The sequence below is a fragment of the Papio anubis genome, chromosome 1, assembly GCF_008728515.1.
Source record: "Papio anubis isolate 15944 chromosome 1, Panubis1.0, whole genome shotgun sequence".
NCBI classification, from domain to species: Eukaryota; Metazoa; Chordata; class Mammalia; order Primates; family Cercopithecidae; genus Papio; species Papio anubis.
This window is the reverse complement of record NC_044976.1, coordinates 179,757,720-179,784,980: the sequence shown is the minus strand read 5'-3', so window position 1 is coordinate 179,784,980 and position 27,261 is coordinate 179,757,720. Positions and strand designations below refer to the sequence as shown.

Genomic DNA, 27,261 nt, shown 5'->3' with positions numbered 1-27,261 from the left:
CATATAGCTAAAGGGTTGTTAATTTTATTGCTGTTTTTAAAGAACCAACTTTTGGTTTCATTAATTTTTTTATTGTTTTTCCTTTTTTTTTTTTTTTTTTTTTTTAGTTCCTTAAGTTGTAAAGTTATGCTATTGATTTGAGATCTTTCTTGTTTTTTAAAGAAGGAAATTAGGCCAAGTGCAGTGGCTCACACTTGTAATCCCAGCACTTTGGGAGGCTGAGGTGGGACGATCACTTGAGGTCAGGAGTTCAAGACCACCCTGGCCAATATGGTGAAACTCCATCTCTACTACAAATACAAAAATTAGTTGGGTGTAATGGTACATGCCTGTAGCTCTAGCTACTTGGAGGCTGAAGCATGAGAATTCTTGAACCTGGGAGGAGGAGGTTGTAGTGAACCAAGATCATGCTACTGCACTCCAGCCTGGATGACACAGCAAGACTCCATCTCAAAAACTATATATATTAAATTAAATTTAAAAATAAAGTAATAAATTATACTATAAATTTCCCCCTTACTTTTACTTTTACTGCATTCATAAGTTTTGGTATGTTGTATTTTCATTTTCATTCATCTCCAAGTAATTTTTAATTTCCCTGTTGATTTCTTCTTTGATCCATTGGTTGTTAAAGGTTGTGTTAATTTCTATAAATTTGTAAAATTTTCAGTTTACTTCTGTTATTGATTTCTAACTTCATCCCTATGTGGTTGGAGAAGATACTTTGTACAATATCTATCTTCTTAAGTCTATTGAGCCTTAGTTTGCTGCCTAACATACGGTCTATCTTGGAAAATATCCCATGTGTTCTTGAGAAGAATGTGAATGCTATTGTTGTTTACTAGAGTGTTCTATATGTATATGTTAAATCTAGTTGATTTATTGTGTTGTTTAAGTCCCCTATTTCCTTATTTATCTTCTATCTAGTTGTTTCAATTATTATATTAAAAAAATTCTTTTCAAGCACTTTCACCTCCATATGTTTATTTCTATCTGAAAAATAGTCTGTGTTGTGGGAAGGGTGTTATTGTCCCAATTTTACAGATTCAGATATCGAGGACCAGAGATGTCAAGAGGTTTTCTTAAGTTCACACAACTATTAGTGGCCAAGCTAAGCCACATACAAAGTTTGACCCCTGGACTTGTAACCTTTCTGCTACATTTTATTCTTATCCTCTTCTTCCTTTGTTTGTTTCAATGTTTCTTCCTCTCAACTCATGTGAACTTTAATAACAGTGTCTCCACCATCTTTGTTCTTTCTCTCCTTCTGAGCCCTCTCATGCTCTCTGAAGCAGCCATGCCTGCCTCTGGCCCCCTTAGCATCACACCTCCCTGGAACAATGGAGTTAGAGTCATGTTCTGAGAGCCTCTCTTCTGCTCCTAATACGCTTTGTCTCACATTCTGCTTTCCCCCCATAATCTTTTGAACCAAGACCCACTTCATGTGGGAAAGGAGGTGACTCTGAGCTTGAGGAAGAGCAGCAAACCTGAGATGCTCAAAGCTGAGGTTCTCAGTCAGGATTCTCTTCTTCCCTAGAGCATCTCTAGTGAGCTCCAAAGTCACTGGGAATTTTTCAAGGCATTGGAAGGTTAATGTTAGTTGCCTTGATTTTTATTTTTAATCACAAAATGTTAGAGCTGGAACATACTTTAGAGATTATCTTCTCCATTCTTCTGATTACAGATGAAAAAAACTGAGGCCCAAAGAGGTGTCTGAAACTCAATTCCCGCTCAAGTGTTTCAACATTTGGAAACTAAACATCATGATATCCTATAAACATAGGGTCTTTTCAGTCATAAAAGATTCAGGACTCCTTGGTTTAATTTATCTTTAAGGCTTTTGCCAAATTATTTCCTGTCTAAATTACTGGAATATCATCTGATAAAATGAAGGACCAGGAAACATAAGAACTGAAACTTATCCCTGTCTCTGTTTGAACTTGGTAGTAGCCCCCCACCAAATTTTCTATACATCTCTGAAATGTCACCTAACAGTCATTTATTTAATCATCCAGGCATTCATATTACCAACATTGGTCAAGTAAAGCAATCTCTATATGTCAGGTATTTTTCTGGATCCTGTGATATAGAAATCAAAGTTATAATCTTGCCTTTACAAAGCTCATCATCTTCTTGAAGAAAGGGACTGCCAACAGGCACCATGAGGCAGCAAGTGGAGGTAGGCCCAGGGCACAGGGGAGCACCCAGGGAGACACCAACCTAGATCTGCGAAGTGAGCTAGGTTGTGGGAGAGGCAGTCGGGGAAGATTTACAGAAAGAGGCAACTGACTCCAGGGTGGAATTTAAAAGGATGAGTAGAAATTACCACTCTTTCGTATATTCAATAAATATTCAATGAGTACCCTATGCACCATATACTGAGATAAGGCATTCTAAGTACAGAGTTGGTGGAAACAGAAAAAGTCCCTGCTATGGTTTGAATGTGACCCCCAAAGTTCAGGTGTTGGAAACTTAATTTTCAATGCAACAGTGTTGAGAGGTAGGCCCTTTAAGAAGTGATTAGGTCATGAGGGTTCTACCTCATGAATGGATTAATGTCATTATTGTGCAGGGTGGGTTTGTTCTAAAAGCAAGTTTGGTCCCTCTCACATGCACACATGCTTGCTCTCTTACCTTTCTGCCTTCTACCAGGGGATCACGCAGCATGAAAATCCTCACCAGATGTAGACTCCTCAACCTTGGACTTTTCATCCACCAGAACTGTAAGAAATGCATTTCTTTTCTTTATAAATTACCAACTCAGTGGTGTTCTTTTATAGCAACACAAAACAGACTAAGATAGTTCGTGTCTCACTGGCCCTTATAGTTAGTTAGAAGTCAGGCAATAAACAGGTAAACAGGTATCTATAAAATGTGGAGTTAGGAAGGATGCTAAGATCGGGAGAACAAGAAGGGGGCCTGTCAGAGATCAAGAAAGTCCTTGCTGAGGAGGTTGTTAGATAGTTTCTGAACGATAAGAAGGAATGAACCATGTGAAAAGCCAGGTACAACAGTTCCAGACAGAGGGTCATGGGTGTGCAAAGACCCTGAAGCAGAAAATAGTTAAGCCTGTTTTTAAAACTGCAGAAAGAACTTGGTGTCAAACAAGGTGAATTAGAAAAGGAGAGAGGTTGTGATTTGCTGCTGGGGAGGGAAGCAAAGAACAGTGCACTCAGGGCTTGGTGGGCCAAAGTAAAAATGAGCATCAAGGACTTTCCAAACAGAAGGAACGGGCCATGTAAAGGCCTAGAAATATGAAACCAGTGGCACTTGGAAGGATTGGCATGAGAGATTAGTGGCCTACAACACGATGGTGTATAGTCCATACACAGCATGAGCTGACCACTTTGAGCTAGAGGCCTTGGTCTTTCCTAACCTGCTCTAACAACCTTTCAAATAGACTAAAACCATGAAATATGCCCCTGTATCTTTTGGATGGTGGTCATTTCAGCCTTTCTAATCAGCTTCTGGAGGTGACATGTAAGAGGACAAACTAGAGTCAGCAACAGCTCATCCATTATACCATGCTGAGTGAAAACAAATTCCACAGTTCCTACAAGATAAATAAAAATTCAGAATTGAGAATGGCAAGGACAGCTGGCCAGCAGGAGACAGGCAAATGGCCAATGGTTCATGTTTGGATGACAAGGGAAGAAAGAATGAAATGCAAGAGGAAAACAAGGACTCTCTCTTCAAACAGTTGGGAAACACCCTCTGCTTCCCTTCATTTCCCAGCTGGGGAGGGTGGCAGCAGCAGGACAAGAGGTCAGGAGGAAGCATTCAATCCCGGACACCCTGCCTGCTACCAGGAGACCTGCTGGAGTGGATGCCACTGGGCCGGATGCCGGAAACAGGAGACACAGAGGATGTGGTGCCCAGTCCCTGCCGATGCCAGGGCCTGCCCTAAAGAACTGGACGTCAGCAAACAGACAACCATTCAGACTCTGCAGCAGGCGGGGTTCCCATGGCAACCAACACTTCCCCAGCACCTCCACATCCCCTTCTTTTCCCCTAATAAACTTGCCATTTAGATCTAACCTACACTTCGGATAATGTCTAGGTTGGATAAGAGGTGCTGGGAATGGGGGTATATATTGGAGGGGGTGTTGAGGAATGGGAAGAAGAAATCTGGTTTTCACATGAAGTCGGAGAATTAAAAGCTGTTGGATCCCTAGGCAAATTTTAATCAGGCTGTGTTTTTTTTTTTGAGCCCAACTTTCCTTCCACTTCTGGCATTTGCCCAAGGCTCTTTTATGGCCAAAGGCCACTGGTCACTACTTCCTCTTGGCCCTTCCTAATCATCATTCTTGCCTGCTGGAAGGGATGCTCTGCTGCCTGATACTGTTCCCAAGTCAATTAATGGTTCCTCCCCTAAATCTGAGCTGGCCAAAGTCCCTCTGCCCTTTCAGTGGCTGACAGATTAAAGGAAAGGGAAAGGCACCCTGGGAATGTTAAAGACAGTAGACTCCTGAGCCCCACCTTCAAAATTCAGAGTCATTATGCCTTGAATGGAGTTCTAAAAATTCGCATTATTCCCACGCAGGTTTATGCAGATTTTAGTGGATGCTAGACACACACTAAAGAAACTATTATGAGATATACCTAATGTAAATGACGAGTTAATGGGTGCAGCACACCAACATGGCACATGTATATATATGTAACAAACCTGCACGTTGTGCACACGTACCCTAGAACTTAAAGTATAATAAAAACAAAAACAAAAAAGAAACACTATCTCAGGGGTCATTTGGATTGGAATGAAGCCAGGGTCATGGGATCAACTGACTTCCAAGGATATTTGGGCCAGGGTGGCAGATACGTAGGAGAAAATGTCCTTTGGTGTGAGGACAGGTCCTTCCCAACCCCAGGGTGTGCGCTCCTCCAGCCCTTTGGAGCTGCTGAGTATCCTTCAATGTCTTTCAGTCAACGCTAAAACTTTTCAAAAGAAGGAGGTTCCAGTTTTCTCGATGAATACATGATCTATTCCCTCTTCCAGGGTGGCTCTGGGCTCTCCAAGAACAGACTTCATACAATGCTTGACTTAAGTGAAAGTTCACTGACTGTCATTTCTGATTCTAACAACCCAAATCAGACCCAGGGAAAAGCACATGAAATGAACCAAAAAATGAACAGAAATGAGCATGACTAAAAAGCCAGGAGGGATTTCTCTTACATTGGAAATGGAGGAAATGTGTGTGTTGACCTTGCTTTCTTCTTTGGTGCTGATTAGTTTTAAATGGAGTTATTTTAATTTTTGTGTGCAGTGAATAATTTTGCTCTAAGACTCATCTGGCCTTAGTTACCCTACTTATGGCAAAGAAAGCTCCTAGCCCCACAGACATGCTCAGATGGGATTCCGCCCCTGAGAACATGAACTGTGCCTATGTCTCCTATCAAGCAGCATTTTACACCTGAATGTGTTGCTGAATCATTCCGTATAATGAGATCAAATACCTAAACGTGAGGATTCCTTGCTGTGTCCCTGTTCCAGTCGCATTTCTAACAACTCCACTCTGTATGAATGTCCTGTTCACTTTCTTACTGAGCATCTAGGTTGTCCAGAACCTGCACAGTGAGGAAAAGAGAGGAACTACACTTAGCACAATGTCTTCCCTAGAAATCAGTTAAGTTCCATTAAGGAAAATGGGATGAGGGGGTTGAATGAGAGAAACAAAGAAACCAAAGCAGGCACATTCCCCTGTTTCCCACTAACAGATGCTTAGATGCTTTTCTGGGAGTGAGTGTAATCACTTGTTTTCAAGGGATGCTGGGTCCTCCTTCTAGAGGTAAGAACTAAAAATATTCTCAAAAGGTTTTGAAGTTTGGCATTCTAATTAAAAAACAAACAAACAAAAAAAGCATGTTGTTCTAACCTTTTAAAACTTCCAAAGTCAGCAAATGAGAGCCAGAGAAGGGTGTCACCAGATTGCATTTTGGCTGTAGGATTTTCAATCCACTGTCTCCAGGTCTTTTTTTTTTTTTTTTTTTTTTTTTTTTTTTAAACAATAATAGCTTCATAGCATTCTTCCCTCTGCTCCTGTTCCAAAATGAGTATGACACAGTGAATGCCAGGGAGAAGCAAAGGTATTTTTTAAATGACATCTGGATATATACAAATAATGGAATGATATTTAGCCTTTACAAGGAATGAAATTCTGACACATGCTATATAACATGGATGAACTTTGACAACAGTATACTGATGAAATAAGCCAGTCTCAAAAAGACAAACACTGTATGATTCTACTTAAGTGAAGTATTTAGAGTGGTCAAATTCATAGAGACAGAAAATAGAATGATGCTTGCCAGGGGCTAGGAGTAAGGGAAGTGGGGAATTGTTTAATGAATATGGAGTTTCAGTTTGGAATGATGAAAAAGTTCATTTCTTTTCTTTTCTTTTTTTCTTTTTTTTTTTTTTTTGGATAGGGTCTTGTTCTGTCTCTGAGGCTGCAGTACAGTGGTGCAATCTTGGCTCACTTCGGTCTCTGCCTCCTGGGCTCAAGCGATCCTCCTACCCCAGCCACTTGAATATCTGGGATCACAGGAACAAGCCACCACACCCAGCTAATTTTTTTATTTTTTGTAGAAACAGGATTTTGCCATGTTGCCTAGGCTGGTCTCAAACTCCTGAGCTCAAGTGATCTACCTGACTTGGCCTCCCAAAATGCTGGGATTACAGGCATGAGCCACTTTGCCTGGTGATGGAAAAGTTCTGAAGATGGATAATGGTGATGGTTATACAACAATGTGAATATACTTAACACCAATGAACTGCACACTTAAAAATGGTTTAAAATGGCATGGTGTTTCATTTATATATGCACTTTACCACATAAGAAAAAGGTGTTTTAGAGTCACCCATGTGTCTATGCATAAGGTTTTTCTTATTTTCCTATACCTCCCCTGTACCCATATGGTAATATAATTTCTAGAATGACCACCCTGTACTATTAGGGTCGTGAAGTAACATACAATCAACAATATACCTGGATATTTTGGAATAAACAATATACCTGGATTTGCACGCTTTTTCTTGTGAAACTAAACTGCTTTTTAATTGGTACCAAAATGGTTAAAAAGGTAAATTTTATGTGACGTATATTTTTATCCTCCCCTCCCCCCGCCACACACACAAAAATTTGAAGTATCAAGAAGAATGATGTCCAAGCAGTGGATAAAGTTTCTGCTCCCTCTTTGCACAGCTGCTCTGCTCTGGGCCTATTACAGAATGGTTGTCCTTTTCTCATCTTGTACAGTACCAGATGTTTACTGTAACAGATGTTATAGTAAATGTTTTTCAGTGGATTTCATCGGAGGGATGTGGAATCTGCCCCAATCTTTCAATTTAGCTCTCCAGTCCCAATGCCTGCTCCTCTTGAGGGTTCCATTAAGGAGGCAGAAGGAACCAACGGAACGGAAGGTGGCTGAACTACCAAGCATTTTTCTGGGTAGCATGTGGCACAGACTCCCTAAGAGAAATATCGGGGTCCATAGGTTTATGTAGTAGATGACTAAAAGCATTTCTCTCCAGTTGCCTAAACAACATACTTGCCAGTTCCCAATGGAAAGAGATTTGGAGATAGTGGAATGATATTCCAATGAAATATTTCAGTAGCTTTCAAATTATTTTGATTGCAACCCACATTAAGAAATGAATTTTACATCATGACTTAATGTGTGCATTCATATTGATGCATTTATATAACAGAATAAACAATTGAAGTTTTGTGATAGAATACTTGCCCCTATTACATGAAGGCCACTCTAAGATTTTAGGCCACCCCTTTCCACAGTTCTGATCTGATCTACCTTCTTTCACCTTTTTTTGTTTTGTTTTGTTTTGTTTTTTGAGATGAAGTCTCACTCTGTCGCTCAGGCTGGAGTGCCATGGCGCAATCTCGGGTCACTGCAACCTCTGCCTCCCAGGTTCAAGCAATATTCCTGCCTCAGCCTCCTGAGTAGCTGGGATTACTGCTGGTTGTAATCTATTACATTTGGTTTAGGACTTGCTAATAGGTCTAGATCTGCAGTTTGAAAATTACTGAAGTGTGTCTGATGCTCTCACCACTGGGTTAAGACGAAACTGCTTGCTCCAGAGGACTAACGACAGGTGAGAGAGGACTATGCAAGGGAGAGAGTTGATTGGGTAGGTCGATTTCTCTTCAGCCTCAGAGGGAAAAAGCCTGATGTGGTAGCACAGAAATGGACTGTGAAACGAGTGTGTGTGAGCCACGGGTCTACAGGCAAGGCTCAGCAGGAGAGCCTGGGACCATGTGTCTGCACTTCAGCAGGAACACTGAATATGGACCATCAGCCAAGTCCACCCTTCTTGGCTATCACTGCAAAATCATAAAATCAAAGCTAATTTGAGAAATCAGGGAAAAGGCAAAAACATGAAACTCTGCGGTCTTGCTAAAGATTTCATTAAAGAGGAGTCCATAGACTATGCTTGTTTTTCAAAGATAATTTAAAGTCAGGAAATCTTTGAATGCAGATGTGGTGTCACCTGTACTTTTCAGAGCCTTCTGCACCCACTTATCCATGCTTCTAACTCTGTCTTTCTTGCTGTGTTGTCTAGGGATCTGGGAAATAGAATGTTGGCACATCTTGCCTGATTTCTCTATTGATTTTTTTTCTGTGCATGTCAGAGAGGTCTGGAGGAAGTTAGGCCCCTGGGAAATGTGTGCTTACTGGCTATTCATAGTCAAACCCAGAATGGGAATTGACATTCATTGAAATCATGTGAGGAAGCACATATAATGAAGAGACAAGTACCAGGCGCCATAAATACACGTTATTTTTGGCAGATTATGTTCAAATTATGATATTTTCCAGGGGGCAGAAACCAAACTAAGTCTAGGTGTGGTGGTTTATGCCTGTAATCCCAGAGCTATGGGAGGCAAAGGAGGGAAGACTGCTTGAGGCCAGGAGTTTGAGACCAACCTGAGCAGCATGCCAAGACCTCGTTCTGTACCAAAAGAATAAAAAATAAAAATAAATAGCTGGGCATGGTGGCATGTATCTGTATTCCCAGCTACAGGAGGCTGAGGTGGGAGGGTCGCTTGAGTCAGGGAAGTGGAGGCTGCAGTAAGTCACGAGCACACCACTGCACTCCAGCCTGGGTAACAGAGTGAGACCCTGTCTCCAAAAGAAAAAAAAAGAGAAAAAAAAAAACAAACTAATAATTCACATTCAAAACAAAATGATGCCTGTCTATGCCAGCTCCAGAACATTCCCTAATGTGCCATAGATGTTTAAGAAAGACATTCCACACACTTCCTGTAAGGCATTCTCAGGCTGCAAGCTACTTTCTATCTCCTTTCTCTAAAGATGTGCCTAATGATCTAAAAGGAGGTGGGCCCCTCTATGCTACCTCATACAGGTACTTGGGCAGTAACAAGATTGTGGTTTCCAGAATAAATAATGGGCACAGCCACCATCAGAGTCTGTAGGATGCTGTATGAGTGCCAAACAGTTCAGGCTGGCATCTCTGTTAGTTTCAAATGATAAAATGCTAGGCTATAACAATGTTTTAAGATTATCTCTTCCAATTCCTTCAATACATTGTCCCAAGTCACCTGGGACACCTGTGAACGGCCTTCCTTCCCAAGCTCATCTCCTGCAAACATATCCCGCTCCTCTTTTCCATTTCATCTATTCCGATAAACAGATGTCGTTACCACAGAGTTCAGCAATTCATTTCCCTCTGTTTTTTCCATGTGTCTGTTACTCCATGTTTCTACATAGATGGCAGCACCCCCTTTGGCCTTCCCCTCCTTCTCTGGCATGTATTCTAAGTGCTTGTCAACGGGTGCCAGGAAGTCTCAACCTTATGTCGTCTTTCAGACAGAAGGAGAACCCAGGTGACAGCATTATCTCCTAATCTTCTCGTAAGACAAAGTTCAGCCAGAAAGGAGAAGCATAAGTTTCAGAAGAGGAATCTGATCATGCGGAAGAGACTTTGCTGCATTTTCTAAGAAATCTCTGTGATTAGCCAAATATGTTGGTTATGACACTTTCAGCTGCCTGAAACAGAAAACTCCCACTCACACAGCTTGAAAAATGCAAACAAATGTATTGTCCCACATACTTAAAGTCCAGAGATGGCTTGGGTTTCAGGAAAGATATAGTTCAGTGCTATTCAGTAATGTCATCAGGGACAGAGGTTATTTCTGTCCTTCCAGTCTGCTGTCCTCAGCATGGGTTCATTCAACAAGATGGCAGCCACTGGATATCAGCTGGCCACACACTTCCTGTTCATATCCAGTAGGAAAGAATGAATGGAAGTAACCTCTGCCCAAAGGCCCCTCCTTTATTCTGATTGGGCCAAATTAAGTCATACATTCATCATTGGCCTAATAACGGTTGCCAGAAGGATGTCATGTGCTAATTGGTATAGATCAAGGCTTCTCAATAGCAGTAACACTGACATTTTGGACTGGATTATTCCTTGTTGCAGGGGCTGTTCTGTGTACTATAGAATGTTTAGCAGCATCCCTGGGCTTTATAGCCCCTCAGCACCACCTGTCATGAGAATTAAAAATGTCTCCTGACGTTGCCAAATGTCCCCTGGAAGACAGGAAAAATCACCCCAGGGTTGAGAACCACTGGTATAGAATAATCAGGTTACTTATGGCCTCTGCACCTTAGTTTTCTAAGAAAGTCATCCTATCCATTTGTAAAATGGGACTCATAATAGTAGCTCTCTCATATGACCATTATGAGAATTAAATGAGTAAGTTTATGTAAACGTACAGAATATAGTAAGCAGTACATATATGGTAACTGTTACTTTCATCCACTACTCAGTGTATGAAACATATGATGTGCTCAAATATTTTCTGAGTAACAAATGAATTCAGTGGAAAAGTCATTTGGGTCCATGTAACAGTGATGTAGTTCAGAAAAATGGTATTCCACAACGCTACTACTGCTGAACATTTCTGAAGTTGGGATTATATTCTGAATTTATGAGGCATGTCGTTTCTTCATTTGAGAATGTCACTGGAATGTAAGGCCTTATTATATGTATAAGGGTAAAACCTGGTGCCATTTGGAATTTAAATGGCCACTAAGAAATGAAAAGGGTGAGCTAGTGGGAATCAGGGACCTCAGATGGACTCGCTGGTTTTTTCATCCAGAATGTAGACCAAGTCTACTCAGCCTTGCATCCTGGAAGCCAAGACAGAGCATTTCCTTAGTTGACGGTTGTGGAGTTGGAAGTGCAATCTGAAGTCCAATGAATAAAGGTGCTCAGAGGAGTATCTTGATAACATTATTTAAAAGTGTATGCATTTTTCCACTTTGTTATTGTTGATAATAATGTTTCCGTTTGAAGGGTGCACCATATGGTTTTAAAAATCACTTTCACATGCCTCTCTGGAAGTTTTGTTGGATGAAAGGGAGAGTGAATATTTGCAAGTATATTGCAAACCAAACTCTCGTATCTCTGAGTTTACAAATACATTTGAAAAGGTGGAATTCAGTTGGAGAATTGCCCATAGGGGCTGCCTTGACCAAACTCATGAGTGTTAAACCATTGAGTTTTTAGAGCTCATTTTTGCTGTAGGCAAAGCTGCTTCTATTCTAAATAATATCTCAAACCAGAGATTCTGAAGCAAATTTTTAAAAAAGAATTGGATATTTGAGGTTTTTTTAAAGGATTAAACTATTCTTAATGGACAAAATGAGAACTTTATTGGACTTAACGTTATTTTGTAATTTAGTACTTTGAAATAGCATATGGAGATATACCATAATAATTTCTATGCTTGGGGCTTATGAAGGTCTTGCAGTAGCTCTGCTTACCAGAGCACTGAGGATTCACAGCTTCAGGGTAAAGACAAACAGCTCACTGTTGTTTCTACAGGGTCTTTCAGCCCTTTCCCAAATATTCTTTCCATTCCTGTAGCTTTCTACTTTTGTGTGGGGATTCCCTTTTCTTTGAATGTTTGCCCTAACTTCTCCTTCAAGTTCAGGTCAATTTAACTTCTTCCAAAAAGACTTCCTAGATTCTCCAAGGAGTGATAGATTTTATTCCTCTACAGGTGTTATTTCATAATACCTATTACATTTATAACTGACCCTTCCTATGCCACCCCTCAGTACAAATTGTGATGAATTTGGATGAATTCCAAATTGGATGAATAAACCAGTGAGTCCATCTAAGGCCCCTGATTCCCACTAGCTCATGCTTCTCATTTCATAGTGGCCATTTAAATTTCAAATGGCATCAGGTTTTACCCATATACATGTAATACATACACATGCATAGGCTAAATTGTAGCTTTTAGAAAATAGGTACTATTTCTTACTCACTGTTGCCCTCACCATAACATGTGCTCAGAATGCAGTAAAAGTTCAATGCATTTCTGAATTTTAGTAAAACCATCTTTTTTTTTTTTTTTTTTTGGCAGACACAGCCATATGGTATCTTTTAAATTATCATGTAGCCCTGCTCCATTTCTATGGAGTAAGGCCTCCCATGACAGGTTTGTTTATTCATTCACAAGTAAATTCAAAGCTAGGCATGTTGTTTCATACCTGTAGTCCCAGCCCTTTGGGAGGCTGAGGAAGGAGGATCACTTGAGGCCAGGAGTTCAAGATCAACCTGGGCAACATAGCGAGACTTAGTCTCTACAGAAACATAAAAAAAATAAATAAATTCAGAAATGCTCCCTCTTAAGTAGGTACTATCCTGAATAGTGTGTCCTCTGTAACTATCAAGACAGCTGCAACCACTTGCAGAGTGTGCCTACTATGTGCCAGGCTCTGTGCGAGTGACTCACTGTCAGTCTGAGCCTCTGGCCAAGGCTCAGCTTTGCAGAACTTCTTTCTTTTCAGGGAGATGTAACTCCCAGCATCTGGAGAAGCTAATTACTCCTTTGTTCATGTTTGCTCTTGCACCAAGAATTTTTTTTATTTTTTATTTTTAGGAACAGTCTGTTCATGTCTCCTTGGCTCAGATCTCTATGTTCCCATACCATCATGATGTAACTTAGAAATTATTTTACAGAACTGAACTCAATTCAATTTTGAAATTGTACAGGAGACCTACTCCACCCCTTTTCTTTCCATTAAAAAGCAAGAGGGATGTGTAGAAGCAATTTATTAAGGGTTCCTGTGGCTAGTCCCAGACCACTATTTCACCGTTTCCTTATAGTTCACTGAGAAAGGAGGGCAGAACAGGAAAGGGGAGACCAGTTCCTTCCTTCCTGAATGATTGTTTGGCCAATCCACAGGAACCCCACACCTCAGCCATCCTACTCCCAGCAGGGAAGCAGTACTCAGAGAGTCAACCCAGAGCCAGGGCTGGCTGTGTCAGGCTACGATGACAGTTCCGATTGGGAGGTGAAATTTGGCCAACAACAGGGAAGGTGTGATAGGAGGTGATAATTATTAGAACATGACATTTTGAGAATAGGATCCAAGTCTGTTTAATATATCCTCAGCACCAATACAATGACTTGGCTTAGTAATAGCTCCAGAATGGTTAACTAGATGTCCAATAAATAAGTGAATGATTAAGTGAATGAATGTCATATTCTTGCTTTCTTCAAGCACTCTTTAAAAAGCATCTCCTTCATGTCTCTCTTCTGTATATCAGGAATCAGGAATTTGATGAGGCATGCAGCTCATCAGTCTGGAAGCATTCTGCTAATTACAAAAGCCTAGGATGCTTGGGTGGAAAAAGCACAGGTTAGAGAGGGGAGAGTAGAAAAGGGTTTTTCCAGAGCCTTTTCTTCTTTCTTTCCTTTTTTTTTTTTTTTTTTTTTGGTCGGAGTCTCACTCTGTCACCAGGCTGGAGTGCAGTGGGGCAATCTCGGCTCGCTGCAACCTCTGCCTCCCAGGTTTAAGCAATTCTCCTGCCTCAGCCTCCTGAGTAGCTGGGATTACAGGCGCGCACACCACCACACCCAGCTAATTTTTGTATTTTTAGTAGAGATGGGGTTTCACCATGTTGGCCAGTATGGTCTCGATCTCTTGACCTCATGATCTGCCAGCCTTGGCCTCCCAAAGTGCTGGGATTACAGGCATGGGCCACCGTGCCTGGCCTTTTCTTTTTTTTTTCTTTTTGAGACAAAGTCTCACTGTCACCCAGGGAGGAGTGCAGTGGTGTGATCAAGGCTCACTGCAGACTTGACCTTCCTGACTCAAGTGATCCTCTTGCCTCAGCCTCCATAGTAGCTGGGATTACAGGCATGCTGGTCTAATTTTTTAATTTTTTAGTAGAGACAGGGTCTCACCATGTTGCCCAAGCTGATCTCAAACTCCTGGGCTCAAGCAATCCTCCCACCTTGGCTTCCCAAAGTGCTGGGATTATAGATGTGAGTCATCATGCCCAGCCCTCCAGAGCCTTTTCAAATAGGCTAGAGCCCACTTCCCTGTATGCTTAGTTTCAGGTTTCTATGTCATCCTCCCAACATGTTGAAATCTGTGAAAACAAGGATCAACAGTATACAACAATGGTTTAATGGGCTCTGCAGCTGTAAAACCCTGGATTCTAGTCCTGGTTCTCCACTGACAAAGAGGAAGGCACTTAACCACTTTGACTTTTAATCCATTATCCATAAAATGAAGGTGGTAATAGTATCTGTCTCATGAGGTTGCCAGGAAGACTAATTTATATACAATGCACATAAAGTAGTTGGCCCGGCCCCTGGGACAGAATAAGGTCTGAATAAATGAGAGCTGCTGTCATAATTAATTCAAGGCATAGCACGCGGCATTTCATGGACATTTTTCAATTGCTTGAGTAAAACAGACCCAGCTTGGAGAAAGCAAAACAAATCAAAATGAGACAGTCCATCAGGATTCCTTCCAAATTTGTGATCACATTGCAGCTCATCCCTTTGTTTTGGCTCAGTCATTTCTCCAATTGTGAGCAACTTAGGGCTCTTCACAGTAGGGAGAATGGGCATACTCACAGGGCAAATTACGGTTTGAGGAAGCCTCCTGGAGGAATGGTTTTCAGGGGACTTAGGTCCTGGCTAAGAGCCTTACAACACTTGAAGATTGTCGAGGAGCCATTCTCCACTCCCCCTAGCTTTATGAAGCTATAATTGACAAAACTGTATTTACTTGCAGTGTACATTATGATGTTTTGATATAAGAATACATACTGAAATTATTAAATAAAGACAATTAACATAGCAATCATCTCACACATTTATCAATTTTTGTGGTGAGAACAATTGAAATCTACTCTGTTAGCAATTTGCAAATAGTCAATACGCTATTATTAATTACAGTTACCATACTGTACAGGAGATCTCCAGAAGTTATTCATCCTGTCTAACTGAAACTTTGTACCATTTGGCCAAGAGTTCACCATTCCTGTCCCCAACCTCCCAGTCCCTGGTAACCACGATTCTACTCTCTTCTTCTATGAGTTCCAAAAACAAAAACAAAATTTTTTGAGATGGACTCTCAGTGCAATCTCAGCTCACTGCAACCTCTGCTTCCCAGGTTCAAGCGATTCTCCTATCTCAGCCTCCTGAGTAACTGGGATTACAGGCATGCACCACCACGTCTGGCTAATTTTTTGCATTTTTAGTAGAGATGGGGGGGTTTCACCATGTTGGCCAGGCTGGTCTCGAACTGCTGACCTCAAGTGATCCACCTGCCTCGGCCTCCCAAAGTGCTGGGATTACAGGCATGAGTCAACATGCCCAGCCTGTGAGTTCAAATTTTTTAGAGTCCACATATGAGTGAAATTAGTCTTTCTGTGCCTGTTACTTCACTTAGCATAACATCCCCTAGGTTCATCCGTGTTGTTGCAAATGACAGGATTTCATTTTTCAAGGCTGTATAGTATTCCATTGTGTATATATACTACATGTCCTTTATCCATTCATCTGTTGGTGGGCACTTAGGTTGCTTACACACCTTAGCTATTGTAAATAATGCTGCAGGAAACATGGGAGTGCAGATATCTCTTTGCGATCCAAGTTCCATAGAGTTTTGTTGTTTTTTTGTTTAATCTCAATTGAGAGCAAAGTAAGAGGAAATGGAGCCTAATGGCCACTGAAGCACTTCTTGCTAGACAGGAAGAGATTCCTAAAAGCTATTTAGCCTCATCAGAGAGGGCAAGTAATATCCTTCTCAGAATAGAAAAATATTGAACTTTATGGAGGTATAATTAATATATAACAAAATGCACTCCTTTGTTGGGTGGAGTTCAATTAGTTTTGACAAATGAATACACTCATGTAACTACTACTGCAATCAAGATTTAGCACATTTTCATCACCCCAAGAATTTCTTCTTGCCTATCTACAGTCCACTTGGGCCCCAAGTGATTCTGTCATTACATGTTAATTTTGCTTATTCTAGAATTTTATATAACGGAATCACAATACGTACTCTTCTGTGTTTGGTGGTGTTTAGCTCACTCATATTGTTGCATATACCCATAATTTGTTCATTTTTATTACTGAGTATAATATTGTATATTATAGCTTTTAAAAATCTGTTCACTTGTAGATAGACATTTTAGTTGTTTCCAGGTTGTGAACATGATAAAGTTGCATTGTGTGCAAGTCTTTGTGTGGATTATGTTTTCCTTTCTTTTGGGTAAATACCTAGCAGTGAAATTGCTGGGTGGTTAGGTAAGAAACTTTCAAGAAATTGGCAAATAGCTTTTAAAAATAGCTGTACCATTTTACGTTCCCACCAACAGTGTGAGTTCAGGTATTCTACCTCTGTATTAATCAAAGGTCTCCAAAGAAACAGAACCAATAGGAGATTCTATATATGTATATAATTTATTATGGGAATTGGCTTACACAATTACAGAGGCCAAGAAGTTGTCTGCAAGCTGGAGAACCAAGAAAGCCAGTAGTGAGTTAGGAGGTCTAACAGTTAGGAGTACTCTTGTCCAAAGATAGTGAAGATGGGTGTCCCAGTTTAAACAGAGAGTGTGAATTTGCCCTCAGTTTGTTGTTGTTGTTGTTGTTCCATCTGAGTCCTCAATGGATGGAACAATGCCTGCCCACATTGAAGGGTGATTTTCTTTATTTTCTACCAAGTCAAATGTTAATGTCTTCTGGAAATATCCTCACAGACATACCAGAAAAAGTTATACCAGCTATCTGGCATCCCTTAGCCCAGTCAAGTTAACCCATAAAATTAAACTCCTGGGCTCATCACAACATTCTCACCAACAGTTGATATTTGCAGTAGACAAAATAATAGCTCCCAAAGGATGTCCATGTTCTAATCCCCAAAACCTGTACATATGTTACCTTACATGGCAAAAGGGACTTTGTAGATGTGATTAAGAATCTTTTATTTTTTTAGGATTTTTTTTTGAGAGAGGACTCTTCTGTGTTGTCCACGCTGGAGTCCAGTGGTGCAATCATGGCTCACTGTAGCCTCAACCTCCGGGCTCAAGCGATCCTCCCACTGGGACTACAGGCATGCACTATCATGCCTGGCTATTTATTTTATTTTATTTTTTGTAGAGAGAGGGTCTTGCTGTGTTACCCAGGCTACGCTCGAACTCCTGAGCTCAAGTGATCCTCCCACCTCAGCCTCCCAAAGTGTTGGGACTATAGGTGTGAGCCACCATGCCCAGCCTGGTTAAGGATCTTGAGATGAAGAGATTATCCAGATGAGCCAAAATAATCATAAAGGTCCTTAAAAGATGGAAAGTGGAGGCAGAAGAGTTAGAGGAGATGTGAGGATGAAAACAGGTCAGAGTGATGTAGTCATCTGCTAAGGAATGAGGGCGCCACTAAAAAAATAAAAAAGTCAAAGAATAGGTTTTCTCTTAAAGCTTCCAGAAGGAATGCAGCTCTGCAGACAGCTTGATTTTAGCCCTATAAGCTCCATTTCAGATGTCTCACCTCAAGAACAGTAAGGCAATAAGTTTGTGTTGTTGTAAGTGTGTGGTAATTTATTATGGCAGCAATAGGAAACTAATACATTTTGTTTGTCTTTTTAATTTCAGTAATTCAATGAATACATATTGTATCTCAGAATGGTTTTAATTTGTGTGTATCTATCTAATGATGTCAAGTGTCTTTTAGGAGCCCTTCATATATTTCCTGTGAAATGTCTGCTCAAGTCTTTTGTCCATTTTAACTGGATTGTCTTATGATATAGTTGCAAGAGTTCTTTATATGTCTTGGATACAAATCCTTTGCTAATATATGAATTGGGACTATTTTCTCCCAGTATTTGGCTTACGTTTTCTTAATGATGCCTTTCAAAGGGAAGAAATTTTTAATTTTGATGAAATCCAATGTATCGATTTTTAACTTTTTATGCTTTATGCTTTTTGAGTCTAACAAATTTTTGACTATCCTCAAACGGCAGGAATTTGGATGTAGGTTCTTTTCTAAAAGTTCTATAATTTCAACTTCAAAATTTACTTCCTTGAACTTTTTAACATGAGTTGAGATGCTTGGTATGAAGCCAGAGGCTTTGTTGACTTTCAGAGAATCTTTTCATGCAATCTTAAAACTGCATTAATTCTGTCTCTGGGTGATAGACACTAAAGCAATCACTTCAGCACTTTGGGAGGCCGAGGTAGGCGGATCACCTGAGGTCAGGAGTTTGAGACCAGTCTGGCCAACACAGTGAAACCTCATCTCTACCAAAAATACAAAAAATAGCTGGGCGTGGTAGTGTGCATCTATAATTCAAGCTACTAGGGAGGATGAGGCAGGAGAATCGCTTGAGCCCAAGAGGTGGAGGTTGCAGTGAGCCGAGATCGCACCACTGCACCCCAGCCTGAGCGACAGAGCAAGACTCCATCTCAAAAAAAAAAAAAAAAAGAGAGAGAGAGAGAGAAATATATGAAAATATGCATTTTTTGCCCAGTACTCTTTCTGACTACTGAAACATAAACTAGCATTTACTGCATTGTGATGCTGTGCTACACAAACTTTCCTCATCTATAAAACTCGGTTCATTTCATAGATGAGGAAGCTGAGATTCACAGAGTTTAATTACCTGCTATAGATTACACAAGTATAATCAGTCCAGAATTTAAGTTCCTGTCTCATGGATATACTTTGAACTTTCTCATTTGATGGTATGACTTCTTACTCTTCAAATATATTACCCTTCTTTTTCTATGAAAAATGTTATTGCTCTAAAGTCAAAATGCATTAACCATTTTAAATATGGGCTCTTTCTTCTCAAGCGCCTGTCAGATTATGAAGGGGACAATCCAATGTTCCTCTTTTCTTCCCTTAGGGGCAGGGATTTTTGGCACGGTTTGTATCTCCACTGTCCTATTTCACTTCTGTGAAGAGCAAAGGCAATTGATGGATCAATGCTTGGAGCAAAATGCAGAGAATATGCATTTTGTATATTTTCTGCATTTGGCAAAGAATCCAAAGAATCACTTCTTTGGCAGTGATTAGTCTCTGACATTCTAAAAATGGATGAGCAGAGGGATTAGCTTTTATGCAGCTGGGACTCTGAAAAGCAAGTATTAGTTTGGTGTAAAAGTAATTGAAGTTTTACCATTACTTTCAATGGCAAAACTGCAAATGCTTTTGCACCAACCTACATATACACGAGCACACATAGACATTGAGGAATGTATATCACTACACAAAGCCACCACACCATGTTTATTGGGGGAAGGATTGCCGAGGATCTTTTCTGTGTCCTCTTGGGAGATACGGGAGTGGTAGAAACAGGCCCCTACATGGTGAACATACTTATCAGGTGGCATTCTGACCCTCTCACTGCCCTACTGTGGCTTTCAGGTTAATTTATTAATTCTCAGAGTTCAATTTTCTATTTTAGTGACAGAAGCAGTATTGTTTATGTGCTAAACTGACTCCCTATTTACTAGCCCTGTGATTTTGAACAATTTGCTTTATTTCTCTGTGTCTCATTTTCTCATCTGTAAAATGTAGCTGCCATGACACTGATCCAACATGGCTGTGATAAGGATTTAATGAATTAAGACAGGTAAAGCTCATGAATGCTGCTTTACCTATATACCCATTGCCTGGCATATAGCAAGGGCTCAATAAATATCTTTAGTTATAGGACAATCATACATACGTGTGTGTGTGTGTGTGTGTGTATATATGTGTGTGTGTGTGTGTACCTATATATTTTTCTAAAATGGGACAGAACTGCTTGGTCGTCCTTTTCCATGTAACAAACATAGTAATATAAATAAAGTAATAGTAGGGAAAAAACATCTTACAACAGCCCCATAAAGTACTGAGGCACAGAGAAGTTAAATGTACTGCCCATGTTTACAGAATTCACAATGATTACACAGATTACACAATACCTCTTTATTTTCCTGTCCAGATCTGATAGCTTTAGGTGAAGCGGGGAGAATGAGTCATAACTGGCAGGTATGGGAGGGGGGCTAATATCTCTGGCTGCTTCACCTTAAACACATGATTTATTCTACCCAGCAGTGGCTGAGCTGAACCTCGAAAACAAGTTTGCCTCGTTATACACACGCTCACTCTGCTGCTCAGCCTTCTTAGTGCCACACACGGTCAGGAACCCTCACTCAACAGTGGGATGTTTGTGGGTTTGCTGGTTGACACTAGAAAGGAGAGCGTGGTGACAAAAGGAGCTAAGGTGAGAGCAGGGTGTTTCAAAAGCAAATACTGCCTTCTTTACAAGCTTGCCAACTCTCAGAGGAAAGACTGTGATTCTGTCTTTGTGGACCACGGAAGTTCCCTGCACCTTTGTCTATTACAGGACTGTCTTGTCTTATTCATCTGAATGCCCCTAGCGCCCACCCCAGAGCCTGGTGAATGGTCAGTGTTCCATAACTGTTGAATGGTACTGGGCACCAACCATCTTAGCCCTGGAAAGAGCTTAGTGGTCTGAGTTGGAGGAAAGCTCAGAAATAACAACACCTGAACTCCTGCTGGATACAGGAATCTCCTTGCATTATAAATCAAAGAACGTAGTAGTTTGGAGCATAGCATCTGGAAACAGACTTTCCTGGGTTTAAGTCTCAGCTCCATCATCCCAAATCCTGTAAATATGGGCAGTTTATTTAACTTCTCTGTGCCTCAATACTTTATAAGGATATTGTAAGATTTTTTCCCAACTATTACTTTATTTATATTACTATGCTTGTTACAAAGAAAAAGACAACCAAGCAATTTTGCCCCATTTCAGAAAAAGTTTGCAATCAACACCAATTATATGGTGATAAATAACTGGAATGGTGGCACCTTTGGGTCAAGACTGGCAAGGAAAATGCTATGGTTCATCTCCAACAAGAATATGGCACCTTGGCCAGCACAGGTCACTCTAAAACTGAGTCCTTAGTGCTGGGCCCAGACTTGGATCTCTTCTCTGAAGCTAGCAAGTCAGGTAAGATAATTGGGTTTTTAAAAAAGAAGTTTAAAATGAAGCTCAAGTTAAAAACCCATGCTCTTGACATATTTCCTTTCAAATTTTATATAAAACATACTTTTCCACTTTAATAGCCCAGATTTTTTTCTTTACACAGCCCATCGCATAGTTGCAGACAGACTCTTCTGCCTTAAGATGTAAACACAGGGAAAAATTAATGGCATCTACATAATATTCTTTCCACACTCTGCCATTATATGGAAAATTAAAAAAAAAATTTTTAAAAAGAAAGAAAGGTTCCATCTTAGATTCTCACAACCTCTTGTTCCACAGTTTATGAACCTGACTCTTGATGCTAAGCTGGCAGTGTGTGTAAGCAGATTTTTGTTTTCAGTGAAGGAAACCTGGGAAAAGATGGATTGAGCTCATTTTCTTCCAAGAGTTATTGAATGGTACATGTTCCTCAAAGCCCTCATTCTCTCAAACTAGAGCACATTTCAGGATCACACAGCCTTCCTTATAATGCTGGCTGTCTTCAGTGGCAAACTCACAGATCCATCCCAGTTGGCTGTTGCAGTTTTTGTAGCTCACATCTTGAACTATGTGGCAGCCAGTGAGCATGATCTGATCTTGAACTTCACCGTACTATAGGTTAACTACTTTGTGACAAAGAAATGCCCTGCTAGTGGTGCCTGTGCACCTAGTAGAGAAGAATTGAGTTCTGAGCCATTGGTCAGGATTATATCACAGTTTGCACAAGAAAACAGATGGGTACTGCCAATATGATCAAGGAAAATTCTGTCCATTTTTAGAGCTGAAGTTTTAAAAACCTGCATAGGTGAGTAGAATAAAGGGGCTGCAAGAGCACACCAATCCTCCCAACAGCAAGTGAAAGATAGGACACAACCCACAGTGGGCGTAACTAGGCTGGCCTGGGCTTCCCCTGATGCTGGGTTGTGATACTGTAGGATTTTAATAAGATAATATATGTAGCTTATTTAAAACAATGCCTGGTACATAGGAAGTGCACAATGAATGCTGACCTCCTCCTCTTCCTCTTTCTTCCTTTTCCTCCTCCTCTTTCTTCTTCTTCCTTTTCTCCTCCTCATCACTCTCTTCCTCTTCTTCATCTGGCTTCTGCTTGGAAGTCCTCAATGACAGAGATACACTGAGACAAACCTACCTTCTCTTAATTTCCATTCATTGATCTCCAACCTTTCTTCCCATGAAGGATTTCAGACAGCCAAAGATAGCTATTAGGTACGTCCAGAGCTGTCTGTAAAGTCACACATCTACACTTCTCTCTAATCATGTTTTCTCATTCCATGTGATATCCAGATTTTTTTCCATTTGTTTAAAGCCTTTTCATTGCCCATGGGTGATGCCTTAGTGGCACATGATCCTAATGCAGTTAGTTCAGGAAGAAGGAAGTGTGGGCTTTTTCCTTCTCCAACATAGGCATGATTCCAACTCAAACATAGTTTCTTGGATCTCTTTGAAGAGGTAGAGGTTATGAACAGGGTGTCTACCTAGCTATTATCACTCATTATACCTGTCCGCTTCACCACTCCCCCAACACACATGCACATTCACCCTGAATCTCTGCTCTTTTTACTAGGGTTGAGGTGTGAGGTTCTGTATGACATAACTCCTCCTTCCCCCATTATGGCTGCTGTGACACTCTGAGAGAGGACCAAGTGGGTGCTGGCCATTCTGCATTTCTTTTAGCGCCACCAAAAACATCTTCAATACTTGAAGCAGAGTAAGAGCTGTGAACCAGCAGAGTGATCCAGAAATCCCCCTATGCTAAATCCTACCTAGCAGCCAGTGATCCAGGGAGACCTGGCTTGACTTAGCAGGAGGGACCCGCAGCAGACAGTGAGTGATGCCCATTCTGAACCTGCAGTTTTATGTCTCTGTTCCCCTGGTGCTTGGGTACTTGACATTTACAGCTTCTCTCCGGAGCTGCACTATTCCTCCATCTTGCCTCCCTGTTGTGCTCCACCTATTGCTGATTCCTGCTTGTCTTGCCAACCTCAGCTCTCCCCAAACCTTAAAACACCTATGCTCAACGGTTTGCTTTTCTTCATATATTTTAGGCTCTAGTACCTCGTTCCCCTTCAGGCATTAAGCTCCTTTAATAGTAACTAACAATTTTGGAGCACGAATTGTCAGTGAAAAAAAAAAATAACATTTACTGAGCATTTACTATTTGCTAGACTAAGTGCTTTACATGCAACATGTCATCTAAACCTCACAAAGACTCTCTAATATAAGGTAGCTCATGTTATTGGCTATTTGTTATATATTAATATATTTTATATGTTATTATATATATATGTGTATGTGTGTGTGTGTGTGTATATATATATGTTATTGGTTATAAGAAAATAAAATGGGGGCCAGGTACGGTGGCTCGCACCTGTAATCTTAGCACTTTGAGAGGCCAAGGTGGGTAGACTGCTTGAGCCCAGGAGTTCCAAGACCAGGCTGTCCAACATGGTGAAACCCCCATCTCTACAAAAATTACAAAACCTAGCTAGGGGTGGTGGTATACACCTGTAGTCCCAGCTACTCAGGAGGCCTGATGTGGGAGGATCACTTGAGCCCAGGAGGTGGAGGTTGCAGTGAGCCGAGATCACATCACTGCACTTCAAATCCTATCTCAAAAATAAAATAAAATAAAATAAAAAAATAGGGCTTGAGAGGTTAGATAGCTTGTGGGAGAACTGAGGTGGATACCCAGTATCTCTGAGTCCAAACTGTAATGCTTCTCAAAGCAGGAATCCTCCAGTAATTAACAATAATTCCCTCCCACAGGGTATCTTGGGATTCCAACAGGAAAGAAGAACCACTGTCAGTTATGAAACAAGGGATTTATTATGAAATTTAGACCTTACATAATTATGGAAGAAGCCGAGAAAGTGAAAGTGCCACTGGAGAGTTGAAAGATCAGAGCAAGAGTAAGTAACAGTCATGCATGTCCCACTGCAGAAATGAAACTGCGATGGCAAGCTCATGGGAAGCCCGTGAGAAACTGCCGCCACTGCCAACATATGGTGATAGGCCTGGACCCTCAGACCACTGTTGATCAGTGGGGTCAACAGTTGGAACATAGGTAGAATGTAGAGCAGATGGCAGCAAGGACAAACTGGAACCTGCCAACACCTCTGCATCTGTCATCATGTCTAATCACAATGACTTTCAGAGGTAATCATGCTGCTTTAGTCTTTCAAATCTCATGCACATTTCTTTTTTGACAACTCCAATCCAGAACCATATAGGGAGGGGGACTCTGGGAAATATACTTCCAGGTTAATCAAGTTGACATATGCAAACCATCCTGCCTTAGTCTGTCTTGTGCTTTCATAAAAGAATACCTGAGACTGAGGTAATGTATAAAGATTAGAAATGTATTGGCTTATGGTTCTGGAGGCTAGGAAGTCCAAGATGGAAAGGCTAGCATTTAGCAAGGGCCTTCTTGCTAAGTCATCTCATAGTGGAAGGGTACAGGGGGCTGACCAGGGACCAAACTCACCCCTTTAGAATGAACCCAATCTTGTGGGTTTGTATTAATCAATTCATGAGGGTGGAGCCCTCATGGCCTAATCACCTCTCACTAGACCTCACCTCTCAACACAGTTGCAATGGAGATTAAGTTACCAACGCATGGCTTTTGCGGGGGGCACATTTAAACCATAAATGTGCGAACTTCTTCCCATGTATTATCCTCAAAAGCAGCAGGGGCTGTTATCTACTGAAGATCCCACGCGTTATCTATGATTCTGAGGGTACAATAATGCTTACAAAATCTAAGTATTTATTGGCTCACTTGCAATTCAAAAACTTAGTATGTGGCTGTTATTCATTTACTTTCTTTTTCCTATTTTAGAAGATCAGAGGAAGGCTTACCATTTTAGTGCTCAACATTAGTTTAAAATAAAAAATAAAGTTAATTTTAAAAAATTCATTACAGACAGAGAAGATGATAAATTTTTCCAGCATCAATGCATAGATAGCAATTAATGCTTGACATAGATTCTATTTAAAACAAAATAATGTTTTAAAAAATCCTTCAGTAGTGGTATGCTAAGGATTCCAACAAAGCCAAACAGCCTTCAGGCATAGGATGAATCATCTAATTTGTTTGTCAAGGCTCATTCAGCTGGAAAGGGCTGTACTTTCATGCAGGGAGAATTTCTAATGGCAGCTTTCTGGTAGCAGGCATCACACCACCAGAGTGACATTAGCAGCTCACCACCAAAACCAGTTTGGACAAGTGAGAATGACCCTTGGGCAAACTCCTTAACAGCTGATTTATGGGTGTATTAGTCAGCTCTGGCTGTCATAATAAAATATCACATACTGGATGGCTTAATAGAAATGTTTTCCCCATAGTTCTGGAGGCTGAAAGTACAAGACTGGGGTCCCAGTATGATCAGGTTCTGATGAGGTCTCTCTTTCTTGCTTGCATATGGCTGCCTTCTTGCTGTGTCCTCCCATGATGGAGAGAGAGAGGTTGGGGTGGGGAGGAGAGAGTGCATGAGCTCTGGTGTCTCTTCCTTTTCTTACCAGTGCACTAATCCCAACCCATCATGAAGACCTACCCTCGTGACCTCATCTAAACTTAATTACCTCCCATACCATCACAATGAGCACTGGAGTTAGAGCTCTTACATCTGAATTTGGTGGTGGGACACAATTCAGTCCATAGCAACAGGCATTTCAGACAGACCTGGAACCTTGAAGTTCTCAGGTTTCCTGCCAGCCTGACTGGACCCAGAGTCTGTACACTGAATCCACTGTCTTCTGCCTTGGCTCAACATTCTTCTCTTATTGGTTTTAATGTCACCAGGCTAAGAAATTCTCTTCCAGCCAAGAATCTGATTTTTTTTTCAACATGCAAATCCCCATGGATATTTAGAGGGGAAAAAAGCAGCCTTCCATGAGTGTAAGGCATAGGGCAGAAGGAGGCAGGTGCCCTGAGATGAGCAGATCTGTCCCCCACCTAGGGACACCATTCAATCACTCATTATACAATTATTTTGAGCATCTTCTCTGGACTAAGCACTGTGCTAGATGATGTGGGTACTACGGAGAATAACATAGATGACTCACATCTTGATGCAATGGACTGAATGTTCATGTCCCCCAAAATTCATATGTTGAAATCCTAATTCCCAATATTATGGTGTTAGGAGGAGGGGTCTTTGGGAAGTGACTAGGTCATGAGGGTAGAGCCCTCATGAATGGGATTAGTACCTTATAAAAGAGACCCCAGAGACTCTCTTACTCTCCTCCCAACAGGAGAGGATACAATGAAAAGATGGAAAGTGTGCAACCTGGAAGAGAACCCTTGCCAGAACCTGACCATGACCATGCTGGCACCCTGATCTCAGACTTTTCAGCCTTCAGAACTGTAGGAAATAAGTTTCTGCTGTTTATAAGCCACCTAGTCTACGGTGCATTTGTTAGAGCTGCACAAACTGACTAAGACGCTGCAGAATGCCAATTTCAGATACTCTGTCACATTTTGCAGGCTAATAAATTCTTGTCTGTTAGACCTTTGTCTGTCATTGTGAGTTTGGAAAAGAGAGTGACATATTTATTCCTCTATATTTTCTCCTTTCACATTCTCTTATCCTCATCCTACTATAGGCCTCTGTGGCATCATCTAAGTAAATTAGAGAGCAGAGACCTATGCTTTATCGCCAGTTCCCTAAAACTCTTTTCTTGTCATTGGCTTTTGGAAAGGCAAGACTGAGAGCAGCAATGTCCTCCGGTGGTAAAAAACTGCAGTCACAATGTCTTACTGCCCGGAACCAGGAGATACCTCTCTCAAGTCTTTCACAGGCTCAGATTTTAAGTCTCCTTGGCAGTTTCTCCCTCTCCCTCTCCCCCTCCCTCCTTCCCTCTGCCCCTCTCTCTTTTGAGATGGAGTCTGGCTCTGTCTCC

At 41.0% G+C, this 27,261-nt stretch overlaps 1 long non-coding RNA gene and 1 pseudogene across 1 annotated transcript in view; one reads left to right on the top strand and one right to left on the bottom strand.

Annotated features, from left to right (window-relative positions):
- The first annotated feature begins 633 nt into the window (after positions 1–633).
- Positions 634–27,261, top strand: part of LOC110741750 — a 61,882-nt gene continuing 35,254 nt past the window's right edge. Inside the window, exons 1-2 of the long non-coding RNA XR_002518569.2 lie at positions 634–2,723; positions 24,127–24,269. This is a non-coding gene — a long non-coding RNA (uncharacterized LOC110741750). The remainder of the gene's footprint in view (positions 2,724–24,126; positions 24,270–27,261) is intronic.
- On the bottom strand, positions 18,837–23,671 carry LOC110741749 (annotated as a pseudogene).